The 25,683-nt window shown below is 36.5% G+C and overlaps 1 pseudogene; it reads right to left on the reverse strand.

The window, feature by feature from the left end:
* Positions 1–1,040: 1,040 nt before the first annotated feature.
* On the reverse strand, positions 1,041–21,035 carry LOC142442316 (enoyl-CoA delta isomerase 2 pseudogene; annotated as a pseudogene).
* Positions 21,036–25,683: the final 4,648 nt, after the last annotated feature.

The following is a 25,683-nucleotide window of genomic DNA, read 5'->3' on the forward strand; positions in this document are numbered from 1 at the left end:
AGGCTTTCGGGGACCCTGTAACTTGAGGCAGGCTTAAATATCTTTCCTGCATGTAGCCTGCAACTCATGAAAGGATAACACAATGGGGCACTGCACAATTCTTTGAAGGTTTGCAAAGAAGCATTACCATGTCAGTCCAGTTATTCACAGATGTGTGGAACATGACGTAACTGATAAGTTTGCAGACTGCTGCCTTCTGCACTTCAGTCAGGGAACACAAGGTTTGTGCCTGTTTATCTCAGATGGGGAGACAGGCCAGCCACTGCTTCATCAGCTCCTGTGGTCGAGCCATCAACACTCTCCCATGGGCCTCAAAGTGTGGAAGGTGGGGATTCAGTACTATTTGCCGAAGGAGCAAGCACCTCGACTCTCAAACTTCACAAACTATGGAATCACTTGGGGAATGCCAAACATAAGATCTCAGAGGCTTTACTTTCAATGAGAGAAAACCTAAGTGTTTACTTTCATTTTTATTTTCCACTCAAATAGGTTGTTTTGTACAATAGTCTTTTATTTTGAATATGATTTGTATTATTTAATATCGGAAACCAATTAAGAATGTAAGCCACCTAAAGATTTTTCCCTTCAATCATCTACACTGGTTGCTGTTGCCTTGTGAAAGATTTATAAGTGATGTCTTCAGAATATTGAATGACAGCACTGTATGATCCTGAACTAGCTGTGGCTGTTGGGTGTCATCGGGTTGATTTTGACTCAGAGCGATCCTATGTAGAACGACTGGAAGCAGCATTTGGTCCTGTGCCTACCTACAATTTTTGAGCCTATTCTGGCAGCAACTGTACCAATTAATTTCATCAAAGGTATTCCTTTTTTTTTTTTTTGGCTGACCCTCTACCAAGCATGATATTTTTTATCTTGTATTGTTTTCTTCCAGGTATTAATCCCTCTTGATAACATGTGAGAACAGTCTCTTCATTCTTGCTTTCAAAATAAATACATTAGTCTATTTAGTTCAAAATATGAGAAATCAGAATATCACACCCCTTCCTTTGATGTACACGACTTGGTTGTAGCTGTTGTTACAGTTTTGCTTTGCTAGATAAGAAGTTCCTGACTGCATTTGCACTTTCTTCCCACTGCCGCCTGCTTTGGGGGACACGGCATTCTTCAGAATTAATAGCATGCAGCTTTTCTTTCTCCGTATTTCCTATAAGCTGCTTTGAAATTCTCATGGCATTTGATGGAAGCTTTGAATGTACTTTGAGCCTGGTCCAAACTTCTTTTTGAAAAGTGCTCTGAGGACAAACTTCAGTAACAAGTCCTTGAGCACAAGCTTCTCTTGCTCTTGTATTTTTCCCCAAAATGAGCGTCTCGGCTGTCTTGGCTGAGCCCATTATCTTCAGAAACATGTAAGAGGAGCATCCTTCTGGACTTTGACCCAAATGACTAAAAGGGGTATGAAACGGTGCCCTATCAAATAGCCCAAGAAGGGTGATGGAGATCCCCGCAGCTGGGCCATTTGCCATCACAACTAGAGGCTTAGGGAAATTATAAAACAGCCTGCAAAATTCCTCAGTAAAGTGGCAGCATGTTGGACTTTTTCTCTGTATCATCATGGAGACTTCAGTGAAGTTGTTCAGATCATTTCCACTACTGTCATAGTCACCATTTCCTGTTATCACCGTTATGGTTGAGTCATGCTTGCCTGCTGCTTCAAGTGCAACCGTACGAGCTCTTGATACATTTGATGATTGAGTGCATCTTTTTTGGTGGGGTGGTTAAACACGATTTTTGTGAAGCCATCTTCTGAGGTTACTGCCGATACTTCTTGTTGTTTGTGTTCTTCTGGTGGTCCAGTGGCATTTCCAATATTCTTGGCGAATACAGGAACTTAAATGCTTCAATCTTCTTCGGTTTTCCTTAATTGTCCAAATTTTACAAGTGTGTGAGATTATTGAAAATGTGATGGCTTGGGTCAGGTGCATCTTAGTCCTTCAAGTGTTGTCATTGCTCTTCAACACTGTAACAAGATCTTGTACAGAAGATGTAATATAATACTTTGATTTCTGGACTGCTGCTTTGTGAACATTGACTGAGTTGCCAAATGCAATAAAATCTTGGACAAATTCAATTCCCATTTATCATAATGCTATATATTGGTTCATGTGACATCATTTACATATTTTTGCATTGAGTTGCAATTCATACTGCAGACTATAGTCTTTGACTTTCATGAGCAAATGCACCAAGACCTCCTTGCTTTCAGCAAGTAAAGATGTACCAGATGCATATTCCAGTCTGTTAATAAGCCTTCCTCTAGTCTTGCTGCAATTTTCTTCATTTAGCCCATCACCTTGAATTATTTGTTCAGTATAAATAATTAATATATATGGTAAAATGATGTATCCCTGATGAACACCCTTTCTGATTTTACACCACACAGTATTCCCTTGTAGTTTTAAAACCACTGTCTCTTCAACTATGTACAGTTTATGTGTGATCATGATGGCATAGTCTGGAAATCCAGCTTTTCAATGTTATTCCACACAACATACAGGTAAATATGTGGTCAGTTCACAGGCTTATTGGATGTTTACAGAGTAAACCTCAAACTCTCAATTTTATACTTTGCTTATAGTTATTCTGCATTGTTACCAATAAGAAGATGATTGGTATAAACAGTTTCCACTAGCTGTCAATCTGTAGATTGCTCATTGGCTGTGGATGCGATCACAATAAAATCTTGGTCAATTTCTAACTTTGGGAAGATTCCAACTTTTAGTGTTTGCATTATTTAACAATCTAGGTCCACATGACCTCATATAGGTCTGGTCACTCTTAGATCTATGTTATGATTCTATTGCAAGTAGTAATCTCAGCTGTCTGAGTTACAGTACTCAAATGTGTGTATCATAATCACTTGTTAAATGTGGTACAACTCAAAATGAGAAAAAAATCCTGTAAACAACCAGTAATAATTTGGATATAGAATGTGCAAATTAAAAATCTAAGAATATTAAAGCTGTTGAAATGAAATAGAATACATTGTGTTGTATAGTATGGGCATGGTTATTATTGTTAGGTACCATCAAATTGATTCTGATCCCTAGCAACCTTAGAAACAACCAAGGAAACAATGCAAGGCCATGCACCATCCTCACAAGTTGCCTATGTCTGAGCCCTTTGTTGAACCCACTGTGGCAATCCATCTCCTTGAGGACCTTCCTCTTTTTTGCTGCCCTTCCATTTACCAAGTATGATGCACGTTTCCAGGGAGTAATTGGTCCTGACAATATGCCCAAAGGATGTAAGACAAAGTATCCCCATCCTAGCCTCTAAGGAGCATCCGGGACTTTTTTTTTTCAAAGACAGATCAGTTTGTCCTTTTAACAGTCCATGATACTTTCTACATGTTTCTCAGTGCCACAATCCAAATGTATCAAATCTTCTACGTTTTTTTTCTTATTCAGTATCGAACACTCACATGCGTATGAGGCAATGGAAAATAACATGGCTTGGGTCAGGTGCAACGTAGTCCTCAAAGTAACATCCTTGACTTTCCATACTCTAAAGAGGTCTTGTGCAGCAGATTTTCCCAATGAAAGTGCTGCTTCCTGAGTATTTATTATGGAAGCAAGCAAGACAGAATTGGTGGTAAATTCAACTTTTTATCCATTTATCATGATGCTGTTTATTGGCCAGGTGAGAGCATTTCGGTCTACTTTACACTGAAGTGTAATCTATAAAGAAGGCTGAAATCTTTGATCCTCATCAGGAAGTAGCTCAAGTCCTCCTCACTTTACACAAGCAAGATTGTGTCATTGCATATCACAGGTTGTTAACAAGCCTTCCTCCAACCTTATGTTGCCAACCTCTTCATATGTTCCAGCTTCTCTGCTCCTTTGCTCAGCACACAGATTGAATGATTATAGCGAGAGCGTACAACCCTGATGCACACTTTTCCTGAGTTTAAACTAAATAGTATTTCCTTGTTATTTTTATGCAACTGCGTCTTAATCCATGCACAAGTTTCAAATGAAGACAATGAAGTTCTCTGTAATTCCCATTCTTTTCAAGGTTATCTGTACTTTATGATGGTCCACACAACTGAATGTCTTTGGATAGTAAATAAATCACAAGCAAACATCTTTCTGGTATTCTCTACTTTGAAATAAGATCCATCTGACATCAGCTATGATTTCCCTGTTCCATGTCCTCTTCTGAATCCAGCCTGAACTTCTGGCTGCTTCCTGTCAATGTATTCCATTAACCATTTTTAGATGGTCTTCATCAATATAAACCTAGGCATTAATGAGCAGAAATTGACCAGTGTTGATCACTTGACATGAAAAATTCCACTAGTGACTACTTAGAGAAAAATTGTATGACATTTATTGTTAAAAATACAACAACCACAATCTCTCTGGGAGCACAGCATCATGAGTGAAAAGATAATATAAAAATGTGTATAAGGAGGGCCGGTCAATGACTGTCATTCAAATGGACACACCGATTTCTAATGCCAAGAGGACTCCCATTGAAGAATTTCATCAACTTCCTCAATCTGGAATTAATAAAATGTGTAATCAAGATTCATTCATATTTACTGGTGGCTGGAATTAAAAATATATTAATAAAATAGATTTATTAGAGAACTTGGATGGGTTTTGAAATATAGTACTAATGAGGAAAATAGAAAAAATTAAAAGTGAGTCAACATTGTAATATGATTTGTTTAAACTTCCAGTTTACCAGTTGTCATCAAGGTTACTCCAACACATAACAACCAGAGTAGCATATTTCTTGATAGAGTTTATAATGGCTCTGAATGTTGCTAGGGAAAACAGACCTGGCAACATATGTGTAGAAAGATTTCAGATAAGAAAATGTCAGGAAGTATCTCTACTCTATAGTACATGAGGCAACCATGAGCTAGAACAAACTTTGACATCCTTTTTTTAAAACCATGTGAAAGTGCATCTAGGATTTTCTTTTGAACTAATCCTAAGTGAATTCAAACCACAGACTTGTCAGTTATTTGTTGGGCATTTAACGGGTTATGCCATCCAGAAACGCCTCTAGTTCAAGCATATGGCTATGACACATTATTCATTTGAATATTGGAATGCACATCTAAATATACATGATAGTTATTGTAAGGATGTACATTAAGATTATAAGACGTGTTTAGATTTGTAGAATGGTAATGGGATTGAATATACGGTAAAGGAGCAAAATAATAACAAAATGAATATAAAATCAAGTCTTGCCATGAATACTATGAACCGAGTAGAAAGGGTAATTCAATTTGTTAATTATAAAAGCCAACCAAATGTGCTGCTATCAAGTCAAGCCCCCGTATTCCTCATAATCATATTATCCCTTATAAGTTCCTCATTATTTGCATTGTTATTCCTCATATTCCTCAGAAATTTTTCATAAATCTTAATCCACTAACACTCATTGTTCATCATAAATCTTATTTTCTGAAAGCGAATAAAAACGTCAGTTTTGTTTGATTAACTTGATTTCTTTTCTACTTGTCTTGTAAAAATGATTATAATAACTTGAATGTGTCAGCAATCAGCACCACCCTAGTGATTCTGTCTAGTAGGAATTGGACTGCTAATGCAGTGCCAGCTGTTGCAGTAGGTCTAATTTAGGGTTTTACAAAGGATTTAACTTGAGTTATATGTACACATAGAAATATATAGAAATATTTATGGCATGAGAATATCTAATATAATAAAAGATACCATTTCTGATGTCAGATGGAACTTGGCTGAAAGCATAGAATACAGAAAGATGTCACTTGTGCTCCATCAACTATGCAAAGGCATCAGACTAAGTACAGCATAACAAACTACAGAAAATCTTGAGACGAATGGAGGTTCCAAAACACTTAATTTTGCACATGAGGAACTTGGATGTGGATGAAGAAGCAGTTGTGCGATCTGTATAATGGATAAGTGATTAAAGATGCTAGATTATAATTGGGAAAATGTGACATCAAAATTGCAGGAAGGCTTATACCCTGAGATATGAAACTTTGCTTAGTGAAATTGAGGAAAACTTGAAGCACTTTCTGATGAAGATCAAGGATTGAAGACTTCAGTAAGGAATGCAACTCAATGTAAAGAAGACTAAAATCCTCCAACCCGGAACAATAGGGATCATTTTGAAAGACGGAGAAATGATTGAAGTTGTCAACATTCTCTCTTGCTGAGAACACCAATCAATGTATATGGAAGCAGAAGCCAAGTGTTAAAAGAATGGGTTGCATTGGGAAAAATTTACTGTACAAGACTTCTTAAAAGTGTTGATAAGAAGGGAGGTTACTTGGAGGATTAAAATATGCTGGTAGCAAGCTATGGATTCCAATCATCTCATATGTATCTAAAACTTTTTTATTTAATAAGGAAGGTCCAAGAAAAATCCATGCATTTTAATTATGGTGCTGGAGAAGAAAGTACAGTGGACTGCTAGAAGACAAACAAATCTGTCTTGGAAGAAGTACAGCTGGAATGCTCCTTAGAGGCATGGATAGGGAGACTTCCTTATTTGTATTTTTGGATATGTTTTCAGGGGACACCGGTGTCTGTGAAGGACATTATGCTTAATAGAAAAGAGGGGCATCAAAAAAAGAAAAAAAAGGAAGATCCTCAAAGAGATGCAGTAGCACAGTGCGTACAACAATCGTCTCAAGCATAGGAACAACTGTGAGTGAGGCTGGTGCAGGACTGGGCAGTACTTCCTTCTCTTGAGCATAGGGTCACTATGGTTAGGGACTGACGGGATGGCACCTAGCAACAACAGCTAAGATAAATATACAGCTGCAAATTAAGGAAAAATTAATCTGTATCAGCAAAAATATTAATCTTAATTATAATAGATTTGCTTACAATTCTTAAATGGATCTTCAAAAAGTTATATACCTGTGTTAGGCAGGGTTCTCTAGAGAAACAAAACCAGGACACTTATGGTTTTAGATAGATAGATAGATAGATAGATAGATAGATAGATAGATAGATAGATAGATAGAACATAAGAAATAAACAGTTAATTAGACTACAGAGCAGTACAAATGGCTTAGTTCAACTTTCTTCTGTGAGACATTTTATACACTGGCAATCCTTCAATTCATGAGGGCTGCTGGGTGCAAGTCAAGGAAGCAGACAGCTGAGTCTTCTCAGGCAGCAAACAGCAGGGCAGGTCACAGTCAACCAGATGACAGGGTCCAACTGCCCCAGCTCAAATGATATATACACGAGTAGTGTGGAGAAGCAGGTCTTGAAGGAACCTCAAACTACAGCGACACAGTACTTGGGTGTCCCACAGGTAGTGTAGCTTGCAAGTTGAGTCAGAGAACTAGCTAAGGTAGCCACACACTGGTCCGATCATCAGAGAGCAAAAGACAGAAAGACAAGGCTTGTTGAGCCATTTATCTCTTTGCCATTCAAATAAATTACAACCTTATTAACCCCACATGTGTTTATTGGCCACAATAAACTTAGCTATCACAATCCCTCCGATGACAACTTGACATCTGTACAAAATTCTTTAGCTATGTATATACAGCTTCCAGACATTAATGAAATCACACTTATACTTAATATGTACCACACATATAAATGAAAACACAATAAACCTACTTTTCACAATACCTTTAATATTACAAGCTCTCTAACTCTAGTATTTTGAAATGTAATCACCAAAGATTTAAAAAATAGCTCTCACATTAGTTAGCTAAGTAAATTATTATTTTTGACCCAGATTGATAGACATTTGAATTAGGAGTTTTAAAATCAAGTTAAGGTTAAGCTATCTGATAGTTGTGTAAACCAAGATTTTGAATAAGATATTTTAGCATGTTTGGCAATACTTAAAGTAATCAATTTTTGAGAGCAGATATTCTGAGCTTTCTGTTTTAGTAATCTGTAAAAATGCAATGTTCATTGTTCTTGAATTATACTATTTAATCTTTGTGGAGAAGATGTGTGAGTAGCAGGCTTTTGACAAAAATGAAATAGAACAATACATTAGAATATGTAGAATACATCCTTTATGGTGTATTTTGAGAACTTATTTAATATTTTAATGTTAATAGAATTATTTTTTTCATTTTAATACTGTGGAAGATTGAGGGATTAGATTTAAATTATTAATAATTTGGAGTCAAAGACGTGTTAACCTAGTCTTTTCAGTGAAGTATGAAAATATTAAGAAAGGACAAAAGCTCCTATTTTTCTATAGAGGAATATTTCATATAAAGGTCATCTCTTATAAACAAGCAGCAGCATTTGTACTAGCAAATTGTTTAAGACTATCCCCTACATCAGTAATGATATCTCCACAATTACTTTAAGAATAACACTGAACATAGGAGTTGTGGATTCAAATGAAGAAATATATAAGCTAAGTGACAGTTAACAGGTTTATACTGCAAGGACAAATTAGTTAAAATGTCAGTATCTAAAATATTTCTTTCAAACAAATATAGTATTTAATAGTCCCAAATTTTTATAATACTTTCATAGATATTTATCATCTGAAAACACATTTCATGAAAAGCCGCTTTCCTCTCCACCCTTAGTAAATATGATAGTGTTTAGAGATAAAAATAGGAAATATCCATATCACAGGGACATATAACACTGTGGTGAAATTTAACATTTTCTTGGTGTTCCCAATTCTATACAAAAGCAACTCATATTGCTGTGAAGTGTTTAAATATTCTAGGACATAGTCACTGTGATACATCAAATAATTCTCATCTAGAAAATTTATAAGATCCTTTCTGAAATATATATTTCTCTTTTTATTATTTTCCAGGATTGATAATTAATTATTCTTCTAAGGTGTTCAGAAGGGTTTGCTTGTTGCTACTAAAGATCACATCACTGCTTTCATCAGCTTTGAATAGCAAGTGATGCAGCAGGTTATAAAGTCAGTTTTAAAAAATATAATCAAAAACCTTTAGTTTACAGTCAGAAGTGCATGCATCATGGGTAGGACTCAGAGAAGATATGTTTTTTTCTGACCAACACATTTGTATATTCTGAAAGAGAGTGTGTACATTGGAAAATGTTACTTGAATATGAATTTACATTCAAGAGGCTACCAGCGACACCATCTCGATTATGCTTGATCCCCAAAGGCATCAATTTTGTAGTGCTAGCAGAAAAATTTTAGCAGGAAAACAAGTATTATCTTATATTAAATTTGTATTTTATATAAATCATTTATAGATCAATTAAATAAGATAATTGTACATATCATTATATAGTGAAATGTAAAAGGAACATTGATTTATTTTCATGTATATGAACTATTTTATTCTATTTTTAACATTACTCAAACTCTTTGAATATATACCACTTCCAGGAGTTTTAGTGGTTAGAAATCTATATGTGTGCTATGTGACTATTAAGTATGTGAACATGATGGTGTGATTGCCAAAATAATTTAATAATATGAGTTACCAAGCAAGAAGCAACTGATATTTTGTATATTAAAAGGATATCAAGATTTACCTTGGGAATTAAAAGTCAAATAGTTAAGAGTTAAAAACCAGTGTTGTGGCTTTGCTCCCCCTGCTGCTCTCTTGCACTCCCTTCCTGTTATACCCTGGTATGTGCATGGGGAAGGTGGGGGCGGGCAAGTTCTGACCTGACACAATTGTCACACTGCATTGTGTCTCCATTGCTGCCCCACCCCCACCCCCAATAGCACTGTAGGTCAGTAAGGGGACTTTGTGGTGAGGTGGCCGCTATGGTCCTCTCTGTGTATCAGCTGCTCTTATTGGAATTGTTGTCCTCAAAGCTTGTTGGGCCAGGATGCTGTCCACTTCTCACGTGCTCTCTCTCTCTTTCCCTCTTAGCTTGCTCTCATGTGTTCTGGGCAGACCCGCCACTGTTCCCAGGCTGTTTTTTCAGTGTTGTCCTCTTTAATGCATTATTCTGGGGAGAGTGTCAATTTAGCTAGATAAGTGCAGGCGCCACAGACCTTTCTGTTAGTTCACTACTTTATGCTGATGTGTCGCCCTCAAGGCTTGGCACACCAGGTTGAGGTCTGGTCCTTCAAGGAATTCTGAAAATAGACTTTTGGCTTAAGGGGTAGGGCTTGGCACTGGATCAGATCCAATCAGAAAAAAAAATATGTAAGGGTCAGCAAACAAACCTAGGACTATTTATGCCTCTATATAATGTACAATAAGCAATCCTGAGGAGAAAACAGAGACTGTCTGGGGGGCCATGGGGGAGCCAGTAAATCCAGGGACAAGGGAACAACAAAAGATCTAATATCAATGGTGCAAACGGCATAGAATGCCTGGTGCGGTTGGATCAAGTGCAATGTAGCTGAGAGGTATTACTAAGAGTCAAATGAAGGTTGACCATTATAGTGGGAGAGGAGTAAAGTAAAAAGAAATAGAGGGAAGAACTAGGAGGCAAAAGACATTTATAGAGGTATAAACATTGGCATGTATACATATAAATATATTAATAGATAATGATAGGGATATAGGTCTATGTACATATATTTATAGGTTAAGTATTAAGGTAGAAGCTGGACAATGGGCCTCTATTAACGTACTCACTCACCACAAAAATGCTTTGTTCTAATAACCTGGCATTCTGTGATGCTCACCTTCCTGACACAATCACTGAAGACAAAATGGGTGCATAAGTTAATGTGGTGAAGAAAGCTGATGGTGCCCAGCTATTACAAGATATAGTGTCTGGGGTCTTAAATTTTGAAGTTAAACAAGTAGCTATCTAGCAGGGAAACAACAAAACAATATGGAAGAAACAAACCAACCTGTGTGATCACCAGGTGTCCAAGGAATCAGATATCCGGCATTAGAAGATCCAAAGCAAACAACCATTTCAAAGCAAACGGGTGGAGTGGGTGGTGTCAGAATGGAGAGCCAAAGCCCACCTGTAGATAATTGGACATTCCCTTACCGAAACGTCACAAGGAAGGGATAAACTTGCCAGAGTGCCGTATAGCACTGACGAAACACACAACATTCCTCTAGCTCTTTAATGCTTCCTCCCCCCACTATCATGACCCCAGTTCTATATTACAAATCGGCTAGACCAAAGCAAGTACACTGTACAGGCAAGAGCTCTCAACACACAGAATCCAGAACGAATAAACTCCTCATGGGTCAGGAAGTGAAATAAAGGATGAAGAAATGTTTGGACATTTTAGAGACATTGAAATGAGTAAATGTATCAATGCAGAAAAAAAACAACACAAGGGTGAATATTGGCCCTTAGAAAGTTGGGAGTAGATATTTTTCAGAGGAAGAATACTAATTCTAACTTATTTTAAAAAAATAAACAGTCCAAAACATTTTTAACTGAATGCAATGTGATTAAGTCTTCATTTTAAAAGAAATTACATCATTTAATATGAAAAATTAAATATTTTGCTTTATGAAAAAGGAAGGCCAGCAAAATGGACATTTAGAGACCTCTTCCTCTAACTATTAATATTACTCAATAATTTCCTCTAATTAGCTAATGGACATAAACTACCAGACTAGTTGTCATTGTCCTTGCATGTCTAATGCATAAGTGCCTCCCCACAACACCCTTCTAGATAAGTGTAAATGTTATGTGGCTCAGCGAGCATTCTACTATGATTATAAAATCTGACAAAGGAAAATGTATTCCTGCTTTACAAACGAACGTCATTACTGGTGGATAAAAATTGTGAATATCAAACCTAGTACGACAAAGATCATCAATGACGCCAGGGGCTCAAGGGGAAAGCAGATGTTTTGAGAATGATGATGGCAGCAAATGTGCACATGTGTTTGACACAATGTATGTATGTATGGATTGTGATAAGCATTGCATGAGCCCCCAATAAAATGATTTTAAGCAAAGATCATCAGTGAAAATATAGTCCCTAATACATTTTAGAAAGATATCAATCATTTAGGAAACCATACAGTTCACAAGACAAACTCGGTGCAAGAGATCTTCTAAAAATTGGACCATAGTGAGCATCAAAAGATTTCACTAAAAGTGTAAGAAAGAGCCCACAAATTTGTGGGGGTAAAAAAATTGGTGATGACATTTTGAACAAGGGACTAACCTCTCAAATGTATAGAAAACTTTAGTACCCTAACAATAAAATGATAAATAATTCAATACAAAATTGGCATGCGCAGATACTTCACCAAAAAAGACATTCAAGTGGCCAACACATATATGAACATAGGCTTTCAGCATTAGAGTGATGCAAACCAAAAGAAGAATGAAAGATCATCTCACCCAGATTTAACAGAAAAGTAAAAAATAAAACAGTAAAGGAAATAGTATACTAGGACTAGAAAGACAAGATGCTTCATACATTACTTGTAGGACTGCAAACTGACGCTACCACTCTGAAAAACAGTGTGGTGAATGCATAAAAAGATGGAAAAAGAAGCCATGTGACCAAGCAATCCCTCTGCTTGGTATATATCCTAGAAAAATAAGGGTTGTGACACAAATAGATTGGACTGAGAATATCAAGGTCAGCCGCTCAGACACACCAGGCACTCCTCGGGAAAAAGAAGGCCTTTCTTCTCCTGTAAAGAATTGCAATCTTAGAAACTCACAGGGACACTTCTACCCTGTCCTATAGGGACACTAGGAATTGCAATCAACTCAATGGTAGTGAGATGTTCATTACATTACTGTTTATGATAGCAATAAATTGGAAAGAATCTAGTTACCCATCAGTAGAAGAAATTATAAATGAACTATGGTACATACACAATAGTATAGCTCAATGCTAAAAAATAAATATGAATCTACAAAACAGGTCACAAATGGAATAACCCTGGAGGATGTCATGCTGAGTGAAAGTAGTCAACCACAAAAGGACCGATCTTGTGTGATATCACTATTATGAAAATCAAGATATTTTTCCTTCTAAAATCTTGTTCAGTCAAGCAGTACTAGGTCATTAATGGCATAAAATATTTTATTGAAATATGAATCCAAAATCCTATTATAAAAGTCTCATGAGAGAATGAAGGAAGGTTTGGAAACTGAGTAAAGAAATCTCTTCTGGCTATTTTGGACATAAAAAGAAATAGAGTAGTAAGTACCTAAAGGGTAACATGGATTTGAAGTTAGTTTTTAATTGGAAAAATAACAGCTTTGAACATTGTGGAAAAATAAGAGTAATTTTGAGATTCAATGAGACAATCATGTGAGTCAAAACACTGAGTAAGTGACAGGAGAAGGTGCTATGTACAAATTAAATTCAATGCTAAAGAATAGACATGCTAAAACATTTGTAGCTTTAAAAATAATAATATCTCTAGACAATATATTTAGAAAGATTCACAATGTAACTTAGATATTGAGCTTCATTTTGTACCTTAAATTATTTATGTAATTAATTACATATCATTATATAAATAATACACTTGAAAAATTTTAGTTTTTATATATTTATATATTCATAAATACATGTATACGCATAAGTCAGTTTTAGTAGTATAAGTAATTTAGTACTTATATAAGTGAGAAACAGTACACTAATCCATCCAACACCCCTGATATTGCCCCTTCAGATTTCTTTTTGTTCCCCAAACTCAAAGAACATTAGAATAACATTATTTTAGTCCTCTGAGAACACCAAACTGCCATTATGATATGATATAAATACAAGATAACTCTTGAGGCAAGGGTTAGAGATATGCCCTCTGAACTACATAGAACTATATGTAGGCTATTTCAAGAAACAAAAGATTAGCATTTTTCACTTTGAAAAATAAATGTTTCTATGTTTATATAACTACATTTAGACATATGTATAATTTATATGCAGATATAATGTTCTCTATAATAATCATTTCTTCCATAAGGTTTGCATTCACTTTGGAAAATTAATATGTAAAATATATTTTCATTGTTTTGTTACATTTCTGGATATAATTATGGCATGTATGGAAATCTGTCCTTTTAATTTATCATGTAATGCTTCATTGCTAGTGTTTCCAATTTGTTCATCATTGATATCCTCACCTTGATTTATTAAAAAGCATTTACTCATGGAGCTAAAAGACATAATTATTAGCAAGATTAATTAGGCATTGTATATTCCAAAAGGTCTCTTTTATTTCTGTAATTAATCATTTCTACAAATATTAGAATTATCTTTTTAAAATAAAGGATTTGAAAAATGTTCATGTGAAAACTGTGTTCTATAGATTTCTTTATTTTATAGCTCCTAGATAAAAAGCAGAAAAATTGAGAATTTTTTTCTCACAGAAAGATGATGCATTTACTTAAAAGAAATTCAATTAAGCATCAATTTTATTGCAAAGCATATTTATTTATTTCAGAGCTTTTCTACATCAATAGTTTAGATAGTTAAAGTTATCAAGGTCAAATTAAACATATAAACAAAAGGCAGTAAAATTATAAGAAAAGAACAAAAAAGAAAACAGATGTGTTTAACTATTTCTACCTATTCCATAATCTTACAGTATTGTTTTGTAGTGATTATTTTATTTGCTTGTTAAAAATTAAAGTAAAATCATCAATGTTCAAATTGTTGAAAGCAATGAACTCTAAATATATTTTATACCAGGTAATTTTATATCAGTGTTAAGATTTAGTAGTAAATGATTTCTGCCTTCTGAAAACACAGATTAAACACATATTTCAAATTTACATATGACAGGTAATTTTGACTTTTGGTATTGCTATCTAAGTTGCCTTAACTGACCACCCTGTATGAAAATATGTTTGAAAGCTGAAAGTCACTAATTTAAATATGTGTTCCAAACTGGAGATTAAAATCTCGGAGCAGGGAGGTAAGCTACTAGGATTTAAAGCCATCGTTTCTCAGAGAAAAATGAAACAAATTTCCTCAAAGTGTTGATTGTTTTTATATCTATGGCTTTATAATTAATATTCTGAGCATAATTTTTGCTAGGCTGGAAAAAAATAAGAATCAGAGTCTCCTAAGAAATGGCTGTTGCATAAAACATTCAAGGTTTGATTGGGTCCTTAGAGTTAAAGGTGATTGTACATGGAGTAACTTAGAAATATAAAAGGCCGGCATTGAACTACCTCAAGTTCTTACTGAATTAAGTTTATAAGAGAAAATTGTTGTAAATTACCATTGAGTTGGTTTCAAATGACAATGATCCTATGTAAAAGGGAATGACTACTGTTCCCAATGATTGTCATGCCTGAGCCTACTGTTGCAATTGTGTGTCAGTAAGGTCTCCTGAGGCGGTTTTCTTTTCCTTGACCCTCTATTTTTCCTTCCTGAGAAAACACCCAACGTATATGAAACAAGATGAAGTCCCACTCTTCTGATTTAAGGACCACCCTGGCTGTACTTATTCCAAGAGAGATTTATTCCTTCTTCTGGCACTCAGTGATATATTCAAAATCCCTTTCCAAATCCAGAATTCAAATATGTCAAATATCTTACCTTTCATGGTCATCGTTCATCTTTCACATGCATATGAGGTGATTGGAAATACCAAAGCATATGTAATAGTAAATTTTATATCAACATAGTTAGTACAAGATTCCCAATGTTGTGACATTCAAGGACATATTGAGACATAACATAATGTAAGCAACTACATAATGGGATCCGCAGTGATGAGCCGATCGGTTGTATGTAGTTTAAGGTGGAATGCAACACCATTACGTAAGTCACATCCCTGAAGTTTGTTCAAAGGTACAGCCTACTTCTGACACAAACAGACCCTGTTTATAATCTTGTTTACCTTTTACTGGGCCTGAGTCTTGTATCTGGCCAATTGATTTCTGATTCTTTTGAGTTGAGACAATGGCAGGGCATATTCAATGTCTACCCCATAAGCAATCAGTCGCCTGCCATCTTATATGCTATCTAGCTTGTGGATTTTGTATGTATTCTTCTCTGCAGTCATCAGCCTGTGGGTTTCCCACCAATTTTGGATTCATCATTCTCTGAAGGTACTCAAACCAAGAAGAGCTTCCAGTTTAACTGACCCACAGATTTAGAACCTGCTTAGATTCTGACTGGACTTGCCCATTTCTAAAACGATGTAATTCATTTTCTTGATAAGGATGCCTAACTTTACAGAGATATAGTTGTAGATACAGAAACAGATGTAAATATAAAATCACTAGGCAAATCTACTGCACAAGAACTCTTTAAAGTGTTGAAGAGAAAGGATACCCCTTTGAAGCCTAGGGTCCACCTGACTCTGGACATGTCATTTCCAATTGCTTCCTATACATGTGAATGTTGAACAATGAATAACAAAGACTGGGGGGAGGGAGGAAATGAAGCATTTGAAATACAGCATTGATAAAGAATATTAAAACTACACTGCCAGAATAATAAGCTTATCTATCTTAGAAGTAGGCTAGAATGATCCTTAGAAGCAAAGGAATGGAGACTTCATCTTATGTACTTTAATATGTACATGCTTGGTAAATGAGAAGGCCATCAAAACAAAAAAGACATCTAGGAGATGGCTTGACACAATGGCTCAACAATGAGCTCAAACATCATAATCCTGAAGATGCCAGAGGACAAGGTAGTGTTTAGTTCTGTTGTGCGTAGGGTTACTATGAGTCAGAACTGATGGATGGAATAATATACAAGCATCACCTGTTTTGATTTTCTACAGAACCCAGCTAAAGACAGTATATTCAGTCACACCTTAGTCTTCATAGTGACATATTTAATTTTCAAACTTTTAACTTTAGCACGATTTTTGTTTAAGGCATTGTCATATGTAACCATTTACTTTTTCTTTTTTGTTAAATACTTTTATTGAGTGCTCTTATAGATCTCATCACAATTCATACATTTTTTAGTTGACCCCTTAATAGCAGATTCTCATTGTTTTCCCTCCCTGTCCCATCCTCCCTCCCCCATACAACATAATATTTCTTTTGGTTTCTTCCTAGGCACTGAGTGTAAATTCAAGTCTAATGAAATTCTTGACATCATCTATAAGTTTTGGTTTTATCATATTGTCTCTTGGTCAGGTTGTGACGATTTTTGTTTGCATAATGTGGAATTATACGATACTCCTACAAAAATACAATACAAAGTTGATTTAGTATTTAAGATTAATTCTAAAACAATATGTATATTATCCCTTGAGAACTACATTTTAAAGATAAAACAGATATAAAACTGAAGCACTATGTTGTAGAGCAGAACTATAACTGTTTTAATTATTAAAATAGAGAGATTTATGGAGAAGATGACACAATTTAAAGTAGGACATGGAGGAGTTGTTTATTAGAGTAGAGTTGGATGTGGTGACATGAGTTGGGTAAAGCTTATAGAGTGGAGTCTTTGGAAATTTCTTTTGCTGAAGAGGCATGATTCAAGGTAAGGAAAAAAAGCTGCAAATATATGCTAATTATGGGAACTTGGAAATTCCATGTATGAATCTAAGAAAATTGGAAGTTGTCAAAATGTATATGAAACATAATAGATTGATATCCAAGGCAATAATGAGCTGAAATGGAAGGTAATCGCCATTTTGAATCACAAAATCATACAATTTACTATGCCAGGTGCGGGTGATAGACCGGCTATCTTGCATCAAGCTGCATCTGAACAAAGGCGTGTTGAAGAAAGGAAAAGAAAGCGACATTTACAAAGCATGGGATTGGGAGGACAACAGTCTGATGGACTGAAGTACCGAGTATATTCAAAGCTTGGTTTTTATGCTCTTCTTACAAGGGAATGATTAAAAAGTGAATATTAAAGAACTAATGATGGGGAGTGTGTGATGGGGACCCAATGCCCATCTGTAGACAGCTGGACATCCCTTGCAGAGGGGTAGTGGGGAGGAGATGAGTCACTCAGGGTTCAGTGTAGCAACAATGAAACTCAAAACCTTCCTCTAGTTCCTGAACTCTTCCTCCCCTCCCAATTATCATGACCCCAATTCTACCTTACAGACCTGGTTATACCAGAGGATGTACAGCGGTGCAGTAGGGATCTGGAAACACAGGGAATCTAGGGCAGACGAACCCCTCAACACCCGCGGTAGGAGTGGCGACACCAGAATGGAAGGGGGTGTAGAAAGGGAGAACTGATCTTGGAGATCTATGTATAACTTCCTCTCTGGGAGATGGGCAATGGGGAGGTGGTGAGGGGTAGATGCCAGGCAGTGTAAGATAAGATATAATAATTATTTATAAACTATTAAGGGACCAGGGTGAAGGGGTGAGCGGGGAGGGAGGGGGATGGGGAAAAAAAGAAGGGAAACCTAGCTGATTCCAGAAACCCAAGTGGAAGGTGAATTTTGAGAATGACGAGTGCAATGAATGTATAAGGGTGCTTTGCTCAATTGATGTATGTACAGATTGTGATAAGAGTTGTATGAGCCCCAATAAAAAGATTTATTAATAATAAAAAACAAAACAAAAAAAAACATTCTGAACCTCTTAGCTATGTAAACATTACTTAACTAGGCACACTGTATAAACATTTGAATAATAACAGCAGCACTATATTCTAAGATAAGCACAATGACATGCAGGTTTCCAGAGAATCTTAAAGAGGTCATAAATAACTAAGTTATCTCACAACGCTTTTAGCTGCAAGGTAAACAGAGGCACAGGAGACTAATTAGTCACCCATCAATAAACACCTTGACCAGCCGACCACCTCCTACAGCCAGGAGCAACACAACCAAGAAAAATGATGTTGCATTCATAATAAAAAAATACATTGCAAAATCAATCATGAAGTACAATGCTGTATAATTATTGATGGTTGGAATGCAAAAGTTGGAGACAAAGAGGAAGGAACAGCAGTTGGAAAATATAATTTTGGTGATAGAAATAAATTGGAGACCACTTGATAGAATTTCGCAAGACCAATGATTTGTTCACAACAAATATCTTTATTCAATAACACAAAAGGTGACTATCCACATGGACTTCCCCAGATGGGATGCACAGCATTCAAGTTAACTACATCTGTGGGAAGACAAGCTGGAGGAGATCAATAGCAGCAGCTAAAACTAGACTAAGGACCGACTAGGGACAAGACCATCAATGTGCTCATGTGTAAGTTCAGAATAAAGCTGAAGACAATTATAACAATCCACTGGAGCCAAAATACAACCGTGAGTCTATCCTACCTGAATTTTGAGACCATCTCAAGAATAGATATGACACATTGAATATTAAGGACAGGAAACGTGATGAGGTGTGGGATAACATCAGAATCATCATTCATGAAGAAAGTAAAAGGTCATTAAAAAGACAGGAAAAAAAGAAAAAAATATTAAAGTGATGTCAGAAGAGACTGAACCTTGCTCTTTATCAGAGTAGCAAAACAAATGGAAGAAAGGATGACGTCAAAGAACTGATTGGAAAATTTCCAAGCGTCACTCTAGATGACAAAGGAAAATATCATAAGGAAATGTGAAAAGACAAGGAAATCGAAAAACAAAAAAGAAGCTCGGTATGGATGAAACAGAACTGAAGAAAAAAATTCAAACCTCAAGTAGCAATCTTAAAAGTTTTATTAGGCAAAATATTGCATGATGTAGGAAACCTCAAGAGAAGAAGGAAAGAATATACAAAAATGAGAGGTAAACAGAGGCATGGGAACAAAGAAAGAAAGAAAAAGTTAGAGAAGCTGCAACAGCTCTTTATTAGAAGAGAAGTCCCCAGACAAGGTTCCGTGGGCTAGCAAGTAGTCCAGGGAAGTCGCACCCAGCAGTCTGGGATGCGGGCTTTTAGAGGCATGGTAGAGAATGACCGGAATGTGTGTCAATTGGAAGATAGGGTCTGGCCACGCTGAGAATTGTTTGTAGACTTCTTGCAGCTTCATTTGTACTGGGAACAGCTGGTCTCACTTCTTGGTATCGGCTGTCCTGTCTGGCGCCATCTTTCTGGCTTGCTTCTGATCTGGTGGGGGTGCTCAGCCCTTGTTTACCTGCTCCCGTCCAGACAAGAACCCCTTCACCAAAAAGAAAAAGTTGACATTCCACCATCTGGAGACAACATATAAGCAAGAACCAATGGTGCTGAAGGAAGACCTTAATGCAGGACTGAAAACATTTACCAAAACAGGGCTCCAGGAATTGATGAAATGCCAATTGAAATATTTCAGCATGTTTATGAAGCACTGGAAGCACCCACTTATCTATGCTAGAGACTTAAGAAGACTGGTGCTTGGCCACCTGACCAGATGAGATTCATATTCATCTCCATTCCAAAGAAAAATTACCTGAGAATGCTCAAACTATAAAACAATTTCATTGATATGACATGCCAGTAAAATATTGCTTAAGATCATCCAACAATGTTTCCAGAAGTAAATTGACAGGGCTGACAAGCATTCGGGCTAGAATCAGAAGAGGATTCAGAACAAGGGATACCATTGCTGATGTCAGATGGATCTTTGCTCTAAGCAGATATACCATAAAGATACCATAAAGATGCTTACTTGTGCTTTATTGACTATGCAAAATCATTCAGCTGTGAAGAGCATATAAACTATAGAAAACTTTAAAAAATGGGAATTTGAGAACACTTCATTGTACTCATGATGCTCTTGTACATGGATGAAGAGTTAGTTCTATGAATAGAACAAGGGGATCCTGTATGGTTCAAAATTGGGAAAGGTGTGCCCCGGGGCTGTATCCCTTCACTATGTTTGTTCAATACACATGCTGAGCAAATAATTATAGAAGCTGCCTTATATGGAAAAGAATATGGCATCACAATGGGAAGAAACTTATTAACTACTTATAACATGCAAATAACACAACCATCCTTGCTGAAAGTGAGGAGGACTTGAATCACTTGTTGATGAATGTGGATGACAACTCAATATAAAGAATTCAAACATCCTCACAATTCTAATCGTAGGTACATCATGATAAATGGAGAAAACATTGAAGTTGTCAAGGCTTTTGTCTTGATTGGATTCACAATCAATGCTCCTGGACGCATTAGATCAGAAGAGCTGTTGGATAAATATGCTGCACAAGATCTCTTTAGAGGGCTGAAAAAACACAAGGATGCTGCTTTGAGAACTACAGTGAGCCTTACCCAAGCCATGGCGTTTTCAATTGCCTCAGCTGCATGTGAAAGTTGGACATTGGAAAAGGAAGACAATAGAAAAATTGATGTATTTGAATTGCGGTGCTGAAGAACAATATTGTAAGTGCCATGGACTGCTAGAGGACACATTTCTCTAGATATATTAAATTTGTTTAAAATTTTAACTCTTAGAGTAAGACAGGTCTTTTCAAAATGAGGTTTAAGTTCAGACCCAGTGGAAGCATACTTAAGTCAAGTGCCCCAGACAGATAATTTTTAGAGTACTGTATTCCTAGACACTCATATGTGTATAAGAAAGAGCTTTACATAAAAGAGCAATTGAGAAACATCGCAGTGCAGTCCAGAAGTCCGATATTAGCTCATTTGTCCAACACTAGTCCATAAATTCCTCTTTAGAGTCATGCAGCTATGCAATGATGCCAAATGCCAGAAGATCACAGGCCAACGGGCGGAAAGTCTTGTCAGTGCAGTGGCGTTGCAAACATCTCAGTGCTGGCATGGTTCTCAACGTGGCTCCTCCAACTCAAGGGCTCTGGTTCCATCAGTGTGTCTCCATGTGCCTTGGTGTTAGACAGGGTGCTTTAGAGAGCCAAAACCAGATCACTGATAATTAAATATATAATTATCAGTGAATATATAATTATCAGTGATCTGAGATATATATATATATATATATATATATAAAGATAGATAGATAACACAAGAAATGAACTGTTAAATTATATACAGATAGATAGATAATACAAGAAATGAACAGTTAAATTAAAAAGCAGTACAAATGACTCAGTACAACTCACTCCCGCCATGAGAGAGTTGTGAGACACTGGCAGTCATTCAAGTCTTGAGGGTCTCCAGGTAGTCCTCTGTAGAGAGATTTAGGCTCTCCAGGCACAGGCAGCAAACAGCAAGGCAGGTCACCAACCATCAGCCAGGTCACCAACAGTCAGTCCCCAACTCCAGAGATGTACATTCCAATTCTCTGGTGGGCAGGTCTGAAAGGGGCCTCAAATTACAGCGACACAGTCCATAGGCTAGGTGTCCCACAGGGAGTGTAGCTTGAATATTGAGGGACAGAACAAGCAAGGCAGCCGCACACTGCCCTGATGATTAAAGAGCTAGAGATAAGATAGGCAAGGTTTACCAAACCATTTGTCTCTCCACCCTTCAATTAATCCCATATGTGTTTATTGGCCAGGCTGGCACAATAAACTAAGTATCTCAGGCTTGTCAACAGGAATGTCTCACAAGGAGAGTGTGGGTCTCATCTCCTGGGAGGAAGACAGGAGGATCCTTAGGAGAGGGCCATGCCCACACAGAGACCTCATTGGCTATGTATGACCTGATTGACAAGTTAGACTCCATGCCTTCATTCAAGTTGAAAGTAGATTATGTAACTGCCATGAGTACTCTATTTAGGAATGAAGAGAAAGTGGAGAGATACAATGCTTTTTATAGATAATTAAATTAAAGAAGGCAGTAAGAAAAGATATTAAAAACAAGAAAAAGGTGCAAATATAAATAGGTGTTCAATAATTAAAACCCCATCATTGTATAAATTACATGTTATGTAATAATTCAATTGAGAGGTTGTCAGAATAGTTAAAATAATAAAAATAATACACAACACATTACAAGCTATCAAAAATATGTCTTTTAAAAGAAATGTACTTTATATATAAAGACAACTTGAAAAAATGCGAACACTAATCATTAGACATTCAGCAAATAATAATTGTAATATTTATGTAGTTTTGATAATAATGGTTGTAATAATAGTTATAATATGAATTTTAACATACTCATAGAGTTGCTATGAATTATAAAGAGATACATTTCACCATTATCAAAGGGTCATTAGTCAAGCCAACAAAAGTGTTTAAGGAATGTGCATACGAGAGAAATTTAAAGACAATCAAGGAAAACTGCTCAGTCTTAAAGTAAAGATACACAAGTAGGCAATCATTCTTGCCTTTTTAAAAATTTTTCTTATTTGATATTTAATAAAAATAATAGTTAATAAATCACTAAAGATTTAGTTTGGAAGTGCATTACCACTTTACCAGGAGGCTTGGTAGTGATGTGGGTAAAGCTTTTGGTTCCTACTCCAAACTTTGGAACTTCAAATCCAGCACTCACTCCATGGGAGAAAGATGTAGCGATCTGTTTGCCTAAAGACTTGTAAACTTGAAAACCTTATAGATTAATTGTTGTTGTTGTTGTTGTTGGGTGCCATCAAGTCAGTTCCAGCTTAGAGTGACCCTGTGTACAACAGAATGAAACACCGCCCAGTCACACCTGATCATCACAATTTTATTTTGATGCTTGAACCATTTTTTCAGTCCCTGTATCAATCCATCTGGATGAAGTCCTTCCTTTACTCCCTCTGTCCCTCAACTTTACTGAGCATCATGTCCTTCTTCAGGGGATCATCTCTCCTGACATGTCCAAAGTACTGTGAGGAAGTTTCACCATCCTTGCCTCTACCCAGCATCTTGCACGTAATTCTCCCAAGACAGAATTTTTATTGCTGTTGTTCATTTGGCACTACATATTACGTTCAATATTCTTGACCAGCACCAGAATTTACATGCATTGATTCTTCTTCAGTATTTCTTAGTCTAGGTTCAACTTTCACTTGTGTGTGAGGCTTGGGTCTGATGCACCATAGTATTCAAAGTAACATCTGCTAACCACAAGGTCAGCAGTTCTATACCCATAAAGAATAAACATCCCAGAAAACTACAGGGACAGCTCTATCATGCTGTATAGGGTCACTGTGAATCAGAAGAGACTTGATGGCAGTGAATGAGTATAGCATATTTACCCAATGTAAAAGATCATTTGATCTGTTGACTTTGGCTTCCATGAGCATTAAATATGATTCCAAGCAAGATGAAATTCGTGACAGCTTCAGTCTTTTCTCCATTTATCTTGATGTCACCTATTGCTCCTGTTGTGTGGATTGTGGTTTTCTTGACATTGAGTTGTAGTCCATAGTGGAGGCTGCGATCTTTGACCTTCCTCTGGAAGTGCTTCAAGTCTTCCTCACTTTCAGCAAGCAAGGTTGCATCATGCCAATATCACAAGTAGTTAACAAATCTTCCTTTACTCCTGATGCTGCCTTCTTCTTCCTGTAAGCCAGCTGATTCTCTTATTGCTCAGCATTCAGATCGAATAAGCATGGTGAGAGTGTGCATTGTGATCGACACCTTTGTAGATTTTACACTATGCAGTATCCCTTTGTTCTGTGGAACAGCTGCCTCTTAATCTGTGTTTAACTTCATATAAGGTTATTATTTCATGCAGTAAAATCCATAGCAGTGTTTTGATTTTGTATCACCACACAAGAGCTAATAAATACTTACAAAACATTTTCTCTCAATATCTATGACAATATACTATGTGAAGGGCATATTCACACAAATTAATCATATCCTTACAAATTAATGCCAAAATTTGAAATCATATACAGTAACTTTCTTGGGCACAATAAAATTGTGTCAGCAATTCTAGATCAAGCTGGAAATTTCTAAAGATTTCAAATTAAACCTTTTTCTTTTTTTAAATAAATCATTTTATTGGGGCTCATACAACTCTTATCACAATCCATCCATCCATCCATGGTGTCAAGTACATTTGTACATTTGTTGCCATCATCATTCTCAAAGAATTTTCTTTCTACCTGAGCCTTTAGTATCAACTCCTCATTTCCCCCTCCCTTCCCAACTCTTCCTCCCTCACAAACCCTTGATATTTTATAAATTATTATTATTTTTACATGTCTTACACTGTCCAGTGCCTCCCTTAACCCACTTTTCTGTTGTCCATCCCCCAGGAAGGAGGTTATATGTAGATTATTGTGATTGGTTTCTCATTTCTCCCCTACCTTCCCCTTAGCCTCCTGCTCTCTCTACACTCATTATTGGTTCTGAGGAGTTTATCTGTCCTGGATTCTCTGCTCTTATCTGTACCAGGAAACATCCTAGCCATATTTTTAAGGTAGAATTGGGATCATGATAGTGGGGGGGTAGGATGCATTAAAGAACTAGAGGAAAGCTGTATATTTCATCGGTGCTATACTGCACCTTGACTGGCTCATCTCCTCCCTGTGACCCTTCTGTAAGGGGATGTCCAGTTGCCTGCAGATGGGTCTTGGGGCTCCACTCTGCATTCCCCCTCATTCACAGTAATATGAGTTTTTGTTTTTTGATGTCTGATACCTGATCCTATGGACACCTGTGATCACACAGGCTGATGCGCTTCTTCCATGTGGGCTTTGTTGATTGTCAGCTAGATGACCATGACCGCTTGCTTATCTTCAAGCCTTTAAGACCCCAGACGTTATCTCTTTTGATAGCCTGGCACCATCAGCTTTATTCACCACTTTTGCTTATGCACACATTTGTCTTCAGTGAACCTGTTGGGAAGGTGAGTCTCATGGAATGCAACTTTTATAGAACAAAGTGTTGTTGAATTGAGGGAGTACTTGAGTGGAGGCCCAATATCCATCTGCTGCCTTAATACTAAATCTATAAATGTATGCACTTAGATCTATTTCCCCATCCTCATATATAAATATATTTACATGTTTACATGCCTGTATTTAGACCTCTAAAATGACCTTTGCCACCTAGTTCCTTCCTCT

Source organism: Tenrec ecaudatus, chromosome 3 (genome assembly GCF_050624435.1).
Source record: "Tenrec ecaudatus isolate mTenEca1 chromosome 3, mTenEca1.hap1, whole genome shotgun sequence".
Taxonomy (NCBI): domain Eukaryota; kingdom Metazoa; phylum Chordata; class Mammalia; order Afrosoricida; family Tenrecidae; genus Tenrec; species Tenrec ecaudatus.